The 10,802-nt window shown below is 44.3% G+C and overlaps 1 pseudogene; it reads right to left on the bottom strand.

The window, feature by feature from the left end:
• LOC102377496 overlaps positions 1 to 7,032 on the bottom strand; it is a 19,615-nt pseudogene extending 12,583 nt beyond the window's left edge.
• Positions 7,033 to 10,802: the final 3,770 nt, after the last annotated feature.

The following is a 10,802-nucleotide window of genomic DNA, read 5'->3' as shown; positions in this document are numbered from 1 at the left end:
GACCCCAGCTAGATGCTTATGCTTATCTAACCTCCTCTTGAAGACCCCCAGGGTAGAGGAGAGCACCACCTCCCTTGGGAGCCCGTTCTAGACCTTGGCCACTCGAACTGTGAAGAAGTTCTTCCTAATGTCTAGTCTAAATCTGCTCTCTGCTAGCTTGTGGCCATTATTTCTTGTAACCCCCGGGGGCGCCTTGGTGAATAAAACCTCACCAATTCCCTTCTGTGCCCCCGCGATGAACTTATAGGCAGCCACAAGGTTGCCTCTCAACCTTCTCTTGTGGAGGCTGAGGAGGTCCAGTTTCTCTAGTCTCTCCTCATAGGGCTTGGCCTGCAAGCCCTTAACCATACGAGTGGCCCTTCTCTGGACCCTCTTCAGGTTATCCACATCCCTCTTGAAGTGCGGCGCCCAGAATTGCACGCAGTACTCCAACTGCAGTCTGACCAGTGCCCGATAGAGGGGAAGTATCACCTCCTTGGATCTGTTCGTCATGCATCTGCTGGTGCACGATAAAGTGCCATTAGCTTTTCTGATGGCTTCGTCACACTGCTGACTTGTGTTCATCTTGGAGTCCACTAGGACAGGGAAGAAGATGAATATAGCCCAGTGACTAGGGAAAGTCCTGTGTTCTGGTCCTCATTTGAAATTTTTTCTATTTTTTAGCCAATGGCTATATAATTAAGCAAGGGTCAGAAATAGGACTCCACCTCCCCAGCTGAGCACCTTACCCACCAAGCTGTACAGTCATGATCTTTTGCACACGCAGTCCTAGCTCCATGAATATCATACTGCCCATTAAGCAATGGCCCAGCTTCAACAAAAAGTGTGTCCTTCTCTCTCCCCTCCTCAAAACCCCCCCTCATAGTGTATTTTATAGTCTGAGTCTAGGGCACCATCTTAGGAAATATGGTTGGTGGGTTTGGATGCTGAGAAGAACTCAGAATCTGGGTTTTCATAGATTTCATAGACATTCAGGCTAGAAGGGACCCCTGAGAATCATTGAGTTCAGCCCCCTGCCCCAGGGGCGGGAAGTCAGCAGGGATCATAGGATCCCAGCAAGATAAACATCCAAATGTGTCTTGAAGGCATTCAAAGTGGGTGCTTGAACCACGTCCGGTGGCAGTCTATTCCAAACCTTGGGGGCTCGGACAGTAAAGAAGTTCTTTCTTATGTCCAGCCTGAATTGGTCGCGGCGGAGTGGGGTATCCCACTTCATGGATGACTGCTCTAACCATAGTGCCGTTATGGAAAAGGTGGGTGGCAGTGCCACCAGCACTGATACTCTTTCACTTAGGTATAGGCACTTGGTAGAGGGCACAGAGCATTGGATCTGCAGTAGATAGAAATGCCTAATGTGTAGCCCTCAGTTACATGCCTAAGCACCAGGTGTTCAGACAGATCTCTGTGCCCGGTCTTGCCTATTGTTTAGCTCTAGTGGCTCCCTGCTCTGCACCTAGTATCTCTCAATTACTCTGCAGAGGTGCCAAAGGATCTGTCAGCACCATAGAAGCAGCTGGCTCAGAATAAGACAGCCATGATATACTGCAAACTTGGAAGTACACTTGTGACACTACTCTGGGGTCATCCCCTATGGCTGCGCTTAAGCATGTTGGAGACCAATCGTGTGTAGATGAAATGACGGGCATGTGTGCATGACACTTTCAAGTGGGCTAAATGCTTTTGTACCACTTTAATGGTGTTTGTGTTTGCATGCCTTGGCGGTGTATTGCGCATTAATTCCAGCCTCTGTAGGAAATTTGGCGGCATAATGTGCCTTAAATGACTTGGGATGCAGCAAACTAAAACTCCGAGGAAGAGGAGTTTTTTTAAACCCACCACTTCAGTTTAGGGCCCCCATTTCGTCTACACATACCCTTCAAGGTCAAAGGTGGCTACAGGGGAACCTCATGGAGTGGGCTAAGTGGTGGGCTTCGGTGGTTGGAGTGTGTCAGGAGGAGGTGGGAGAGGCACACCCAGGAACATCCCATCCGCACTGCACTGTTTCTACAGTGTGTATGTGCCCAAACTCGCCCCATTCACTGTTTAGAGATGGTAGGAGCCAAGCTCTTTTTCTCTCAAATAACTCTGCTGAAGATATGAGGCTCATTTTTCAGTGCTGTGATGCCTAATTCTCCTCCCTCTCTGTGATTTGCTTTGGGCTGAGGTCATCCAGGAGCGGCAATGCATGGATTTGGAAGTATTTCCATCTCACCCTGCTCCCTCCGACCTTGGTTGGCCCCACAGGTAAACAGTGCTCCCAGTATGGAAATCCACTTTGTTACTCTTTTTTTTTTTTTTTTACATGTATGTGATGATTGAGGGAGAAATCTGGATTTCACCCTTAATGTCTCTGTTTCTCATCCCCTCATTTGTCAGTGGACCTGTAGTTTCTATGGTGGTCTTTGTTGGGACAGATACTGAAAGAACTCTATGTTTCACTTCTCATTAGCGGGACTGTTTCTAGTTAATAGAAATTTTTTTTATATAATACATGTAGCATGTAGTTACCTGCTTGTGTTTGGACATGACACTAAAATGCTCAAACTTACCGCAGCTGAAGGACTTCCAAGAAGCCTTGTTTTCACTGATCAAATTTTGGAGTCTTATGAAATGGGGGTCTTCATAGTCAAACCACTTTCCAAGCAATACTGATACAACGATATTAGCTACTGCTCCATTTATTATAGTGATGGTCTCAAAGGGCTTTCCTTTAAAAAAAGAAAGTTCAAACGGAGAAAAGATTGTGCATATATGATTAATAGTAAGTTTTTATCATTCTGACAGTATTTCACTGAGACGCCAATCAAGATTGGGCCTCCATAGCTCAGGGGCTATAGCACTCATCTTGCAAGGCAAAGATCTAGAGTTCTCCACCCTTCTTGCCCAGAAAGGGTTGCAGCTTGGCCGTCTCTGACCATAGGCAGATCCAGGAATTTTAAAAGGGGCATCTAGTGCTGCAGGGGTGATGCTCAGCTGCCAGCATCTCCCTATGTCCATGGAGGCAGGCAGACCATACTGCAGGAGTTGCAGCCATAAGTCCCATAATGAGGTCGAAATCCCCACCGTCCCACTTGCAGCACCCCTTGTCTACTCTCCTATTCTCAGAAGCACATCTTCTTCCTCCACATCCCACCCCTCCCTTGCCTTCTCTACTTGTATCTCTGGGTGCAGGGAGACCTGTCCCCTGCTGCGGAAATCCTAGCCACTCCTACCCTGCTCCAGTGAGGGGTAGAGTCCATCAGAAGGAAACAAAAATTGTTAGAGGGCTAGGGAACATGACAGGAGAGGCTAAGGGACCTGGGCTTGTTTAGTCTGGAGAAGAGATGACTGAGAAGGTATTTAATAGCAGCCTTCAACTACCTGAAGGATGGTTCAAAAGAGAATGTAGCAACATTGTTCTCAGCAGTGGCAGATGACAGAACAAGGAGCAATGGTTTTAAGTTGCAGCAAGAGAAATTTGGGAAGAACGTTGTCACCAGGAGGGTGGTAAAAGCACTGGAACAGGTGGTGGAATTTCCATCCTTAGAGGTTTTTAAGACTTGGGTAGACAAAGTCTTGTCTGAGATGACACAGTTGGATGGTCCTGCTTTGAGTAGGGGGTTCGACTAGATGAACTCCTGAGATCCCTTCCAACCCTAATTTTAGAATTCCTCTTGGCATGTAAGTGCCAAAAATGTCCTGTAGATGGCCCAAATGACCACTTACATGACCAAGGAAGTCTAGAATGCCACTTTTCCAGACTTGTCTTAAAATAAAAAATAAAAAATGATTGTTTTATTGTTGCTCCACTCCTGAAGTTATTTCCTATTTCAATCCTTGTTGGCCCAGAACTGATTAAAGATTCTGTCAGCAAAGTAGGAAGGAACTACACCTGGAGAGGCAAAGAGTCTTCATCCAAGTCATGCCCTAGCCCAGGATTTCTGGATCCTCTCTCATTGATACAAAGCTGAACAGCTCTATTTTCTATGCCCAGAGCTTGGAGATGGAGCAAGAAAAAAGTCTGTGATCACAGGCTTCCAAAGGCCAGTTGATGGGGAAAGAGAAATGGTGCCAAAACGAGACTGGAAGAGCTACTACTTGCCATAAAATGCTTACTGCTTCATAACATATCTTTCAGTTCTCCTTTAAATAATTGCTAAATAATGTTACCAATGAAGTTCAATGGCCTTTCCTATCAAGATGGAAGCTTGATGAGATGATGAAAATAACTTTGTGCATCTTTAAGGGCATACGTTAATATTTCAGAAGTTCTATGAAGTTAAGCACCCACCTACCTTTGCGAGATTCCAAGTTCTCTTTCAGGTACCCACACTCTTCTACAATCTGGTCCTCAATGGCCCTCTTGCCCATTCCAATGTCTCGTAAGGTTGAGAATAAACCTCTGTGTCACTTTCCAGTTTTCACCATAAGAAAAAACAACACCTGAAATGAAGGGAAGACTTCACATCAGAAGAATAAATTAAAACATTATGGAGAACGTGGATATCCAGAGCCAGGTGATTAGAACCATCTGCTGGGATCGAGATGTTTTGAAGAGGTTGGTTAAAATTTGAAATTCTGATGAACATTTTTGTTGGAAGGCCTACTGTGTCCTATCAACAAATCCTTTCTGAAGTAGAGGAGCAAAAATAGTTTCTGGCTGATATGTTTGTTTCCCTGGTATAATGGATTGGCTGAAAGGATTCATCTATGTTATTTATATTAGCACTTATAAAACCATAATTAGAGATTTACAATCACCCAGCCTAGCAAAACTGTCCAGAAAATGTCCAAAATTAGGTCCTGCCAAACTAAGATGTGAAACCCCAGGTGCCTTTCTCTCAGCCCCACCGCATAGTTTTACAGTCAGTGAGGCTCCAGAAAGGCATCCTGAATTAGGAAAGCAAATAAGAATGTGCTTAAAATTAAACTTCATTACAGGCAGGTCATGTCAGACCAACCTCATTTCTTTCTATGATCAGGTTAATCAGCACCTGGATTGAGAAAGTGAGGCTGATGTCATATACTTAGACTTCAAAAAGGCCTTTGACCTAATCTCCCACAAAGTCTTCATGAAAAATTTGGGAAAATGCGGCCTCAACCACTTTATGGTCCAGTGGCCAGGTAACTGGCTCTATGGTAGGACCCAGAAAATATTGATTGATGGAACCAAGTCATCATGACAGAGGCTGACCATTGGCATCCCTCAGGGTTCAGTACATGGACCAGTGCTTTTCAACATGTTCATCAACAATTTGGATTTGGGAATTAAAAGTGAATTAGCAAAGTTTGCTGACAACACCAAACTATGCAGGAGTGTAGCCATGCTCGAAGAGGTGGGTGGACCTCAACCTGATTTTGTTTAAAACACAGAAATATAAAGTGCTCCATCTGGGGATAAAAAATCCACAACACACTTACAGGCTTGGCAGTGCTACATCTGAAAAAGCACCACATCTGAACGAGACCTGGGTGTCGTGATAGACAACAAAATGGAAATGAGCCACCAATGTGATGCCGCAGCTGGCAGAGCTAGTCAAACATTGGCAGTCACCTACCGAGACATCTTGAACCAGGCTAAGGATTTTATCCTCCCGCTTTACTCAGCATTGATGAGACCACAGCTGGAGTTCTGGGTGCCGCACTTCAGAGAGGATGTGGAGAAGTTCGGCATTGCACAAGATTAGAGGCCTAGAGACCAGGTCATAGGTGGAGAGGCTGAAAGACTTGGGACTGTTCAGCCTGGAGAAGAGAAGACTCAGATGGGACTTGGTGGCAGCATATAAATATATCAAGGGCGTACACCAGGGCCTGGGGGAGAATCTGTTCAACAAGACCCCCGAGGGGAGGACAAGAAATAATGGGCACAAGCTGACTGAAGATCGCTTCAGGCTGGACACGAGGCAAAACTTCTTTACAAGTCGAGTACCGAGGGTTTGGAACAGGCTCATCTCAGCTATTCAGATGGAATGTCCTTCCTTGTCATTATTGGCTCAGAGAGATGGGGTAGGGCTTTCCTTTCCTTTCCTTTCCTTTCCTTTCCTTTCCTTTCCTTTCTACAGATGCTTTATTTAACATTGAGCATATTATGATTGTGTATTTGTGCATGGTCGCCAATGCTGAGAAGTCTATTTGCAAACAGGATTTCACAGGCCTCTTTTGGCTAAGTCTGAATTGAAAGTCTTTCTGACTTCAGAAGTCAGAAAAGGAGGAGATGGACTGAACCCACAAGACACCTATCACAGACTTGCAAAGACTGTTAATGCCTTTGAATATCTTCCAGCCTATGTGCTAAAATCATTGTCTAAGAATGCCTTGCAACGCTATAAGGATGCTGTTCCAATGCACGATATCTTTGCTGTTTTCTTTCCATAGAGTTATGCTGAAATTGTGTAAACACTTTACCCCAGGCTAATATAGACTGAACAACTAATTGCAAGCTGTAGATTGTATTAACATGTACCAAGTATGTATTTATGTAGTCATGATGCTTGAGGTCCTGAATTTATCTTCTAATTGTACAAGAGCATGTAAAAAACATATTTTTTAACATTTTCTCAATAAAATGTTATATTTGTACAGGAATTTCAGATTAAGAAATGCCTAGATGACATATGTCATACTGGGCTGGGAAGTCAGAAAGTCCAGGTTCAAGCCATCTTTTGGTGGAGGGTAGGAGGGGACACTAGAAGCCAGGTCCCCTGTTTTTCCAGCTGTTTAGGTGAAAAGATGGAAGGTTTTTTCTCATTTTGTTGTTGCCAGTCTATGCAGGACTACATAGTTGTCCATATCTATCCCCAAATGCCCTGTAGGTGACCAAAGAAGGGCTGCTTAGACAACCACAAAAAACAGAATGCCACCCTAGGATGTGTCTACACGTCACCGTATGGTGACATTGCTATGGTGCCATGCTTTAGTACTTCCTTTTCGACAGTTACTGCATTGTGCGTGCGGCACACATTGAGATTTTGCTGCTACATCACAATAGCGATGTGCTCTCCCAGGGGAGTGTGCCACTACGGTGATGTAGCCAGCAATCACATGTGGACCCATGTGATCGCTACATCATCATAGCGTGCTGTACGGTGACATAGTGCATCCCTATGTCTCCGTAGGGTGATGTGTAGATTCACCCTTTGTGTCCAAACAAAATTAAGATAGCAGGTAGACACCAAAGTAGCAAAAACTGATGTGGATCCACTGCACTTCCCTGGTCACAACTGGTTGCAATACTGCTTATGAATGTTATCAAGTGGCTGTTTAAAGTAAGCTGCATCAACAGTCCAAGGAACAAGGACCAGAACTAAAAGCTTCCTCGTTCCTATGGATATACCTGCCTCACTGGATTACAGAGGACTTTCCCCACTTGCTGCTGCTTCTCTCTCTCTAGCCCTGTGAGTTTTGCATTTCTTTCTTCACTATGACCCAGTATCCTTAGGCCAAGACAGCCTGAAAATTAGGGCACTTGCTCGATGATGTAGGTTCAACCTCCAGGGGCTGAGGAGGACCTAACACCCACAACTCCCATAATTTATATGAGTGGTCTAACCATGTGATGATGATACAAAATGTGGGCACCACCACAGGAGCCAGGCACCCAGGGACAATAAAACAAATGAGGTAGTGGTTTCAGGCATTGAAACTCAGTCTTACATGAATACTTAACTAGGAAGGGTTGCCAAAGTCTTGAAGAAAGGTAAGATTTATACACGTACTTAGGCATCTCCACACAGCATGCTGGGAAGTTGCACAACAAAGGTTGGGCAATAAGGACACAAGCCCTGGGCCCCAGCTTGTAGGGATGGGTTATGGGACAGAACAATAACAGCTGCCATAACAACTGCTAGTCTGCACCTGTAGCGCTGGCAGCTGGAAGTCACCACTGCCCCAGGCACTTAGGTGCCCTGTTATGCTGCCAATCCTGCTGTGCTTTTTTAAATCCTGGTTCTACGTACCCAGTTTTCCTCATTCAAAGCATATGGGACTTGTCTTGAAAAATAGAGGACATAAAGGCGTCAGGTTTCATATCAATAGAGGACAGAGAAGCAGAAAACCAGAATGTCCTCTATGATGGCTGCCCTAGTTAGGGGTGTCATCTCTGGCAGTCATGTTCGGCGGGTCATGTCTAGTGTTCCAGACAGAAAAACTGCAACTCTTCACAAACAGCCACGGCTTGTAATAGTTCTGTCTTTTATGATGTTTATAATTTTAGAATTTGATGGCCTAATCACTTCTGCTTTGAGGAAATTAAGATAGTTTTGCTTCCATGGGATAAATTCACTCATGCAAAGGCCTAAAGCAGACCTAAGGTCTCATATACCTGGGCAACTTTGGTTGGAGCAAAGTTAGCCCAGTTATAAACAGTTGCATGAAGTTCATTTAAGCTTCTGAATTCCTGGCGTTGAGAAGCTGGCGTTATTGTGAAAAGCTTGCTGCCTCATTATTGGCATTATTCAACATTCAGTGGGAGAAGTTGGACCTAAAGACGCGTACATTAGATGGAGATGTGAGAGTGGAGACTGAAACCCATGGTACTGAACAGATCTGATGGGATTTGGGGCTTTGCTGATGACTTCATCACGTTGACGACTCATGTTCATCTTGGTGTCCACTGGACTCTGAGATCCCTTTCTGCTTCCGTGCTGTCGAGCAGGTCATTTCCTAGGCAGTAGGTGTGCTGGACCTTTTTCCTCCCTAGGTGCAGCACTTTGCATTTCTCCTTGTTGAATTGCATTCTGTTGTTTTCTGCCCATTTGTCCACCCTGTCCAGGTCTGTCTGTAGTTGTTCCCTGCCCTCCAGTGTGTCCACTTCTCCCCACAGTTTTGTATCATCCACAAACTTGGACAGAGTGGCAGAAGCATCCCTCACCACCCCAGTTCTGTGTCTGGAGAATGCAGTTTTTTCAGTGGCCATCTCAAGAGTTGTGTGCATGCAGTGTAGACAAATCCTTAGGCCCAAAAGTAACCTGAAAGTATAGTGCAAAGGTAAACACATAAATGGTTTTCCTGGGAGGAATAAGATCTTATTTAGACACCTCAGTTATTAGGTATCTAGAGGATCTGGCCCGCTGCCCCTTTGGTTTTGTGATTCTTGTCTGAAATCGGGATAACAGAAGCAGCAGGAAGATTTTCCTCTAGGAGAGTATTGTAAGGTCTCTTCAGATCTATGATGTGTAGATTTCCAATGAGGGGTAACGACCTCATCCCTGGGAGGAAATCATCCCTGATGATGCTGCTTGGAAAATGCTCAATTTTCGTAATAAACTTAAGAATCATGGCAAAAACATCAAATATTGGAAGGGGATCAGTCCATTCCATTTCCCTTCAGCACACCATTGGCTGGATAGTTTAAAAACCAAGGGTTAAAATAAATAAGGACTGTCCATTGGAGGAACACTGGGTGCAGCTTGAAGTCCATGGGCCACTACATAAACATTGTATGTAAAAAAGGATCTAATCTCTGTTGGGATTACAAATTAATTTAGTCTCCTCCCCTCTCACTTGCTAATTATCATTCAGGAGTGAGTATTCAGTGCCATGCAGACTCAGTGGGGTGGTGCATGGCATTTCAAACAAGCTTTTGTAATAGGTTGCAGAGTAGTCTGCAGACTACTTACACTCCCAGATGAAAGTCCATCACCTTGGGTAACAGGAAGGTTGTCCAGTCAGCATGTTTTATGTAATGAATCAAACTCCAAATTCTGCACAGTAGTTTGGGCCTGTGTGTCAGCTTGTTCCTGACTTTTGCCAGAATAGAAAACTGTTGGCTGGGGTGTTCAGCTATGTGCAGTATTGCAAAAACTTGGTTCCTCTGGCATCAATAAGGTTTATTAGTGACTTCTGTTTGGAAGGCCCCAAACCTGTGATTAGACCAAACCTGTGATTAGGACAAGGCCCACAACATTTTGTTTTATGATGAGTTTTTCTGGAAAGAAAGCTAAGGCACACCTTTCCTTGCAGCCAAGAACATCACTTCTTTATCAGAAAGTCAAACCTGAGAGCTAGGCACTGTTCTATCAATGTAGCATGACTACAGAGTTATGCTTAAAATGATAAAGTGATTCACACCGTAAGGTGTAAGCAACTTCTGGAACATGGCATCCTCCTAAATTCCCAGTGGGCACTTCATGACTAGTGTGAGTACAGAGATATGCTTAAGATGAACAACAGAGAGGACACTCCCACCACCTGAGAAAGACCAGTGCAAGCAAACTCCACAGCCCAACAGTCATCTCCTCTCAACTTCCCAGTGGGGCAATTCGATTTGATAACTTGGTTCTTTGCTATTTTGGTATTTAAATGATGATTGGTTAATCTTGTTTGTAAGGAATCTTCTTTCCATAGAGGAAATCCTGTGCACGGAAAAAAAAAACCTGTGTTTGCAAAGATTATTGTGTTATCTTTTCTAAAATTTGCTACTTGATGGTATTAGGCCTTGGGTGGCCACCATAGAGGACAGTCCAGTTGCCCTCTGTCCTCTATAGATATGAAACCTGATGCCTTTATGTCCTTTATTTTTGTCTTGAAAAATAAAGGACATAAAGGCGCCAGGTTTCATATCAATAGATAGAATGTCCTCTATGATGGCCGCCTTAGTTAGGGGTGTCATATCTGGCAGTCATGTTTGATGGGTCATGTCTGGTGTTCCAGACAGAAAAACTGCAACTCTTCACAAACAGCCACGGCTTGCAATAGTTCTGTCTTTTATGATGTTTATAATTTTAGAATTTGATGGCCTAATGACTTCTGCTTTTAGGAAATTAAGATAGTTTTGCTTCCATGGGATAAATTCACTCATGCAAAGGCCTAAAGCAGACCTAAGG

Source organism: Alligator sinensis, unplaced genomic scaffold (genome assembly GCF_000455745.1).
Source record: "Alligator sinensis unplaced genomic scaffold, ASM45574v1 scaffold293_1, whole genome shotgun sequence".
Classification (NCBI taxonomy): Eukaryota; Metazoa; Chordata; order Crocodylia; family Alligatoridae; genus Alligator; species Alligator sinensis.
This window is presented reverse-complemented; position numbering and strand designations above follow the sequence as displayed.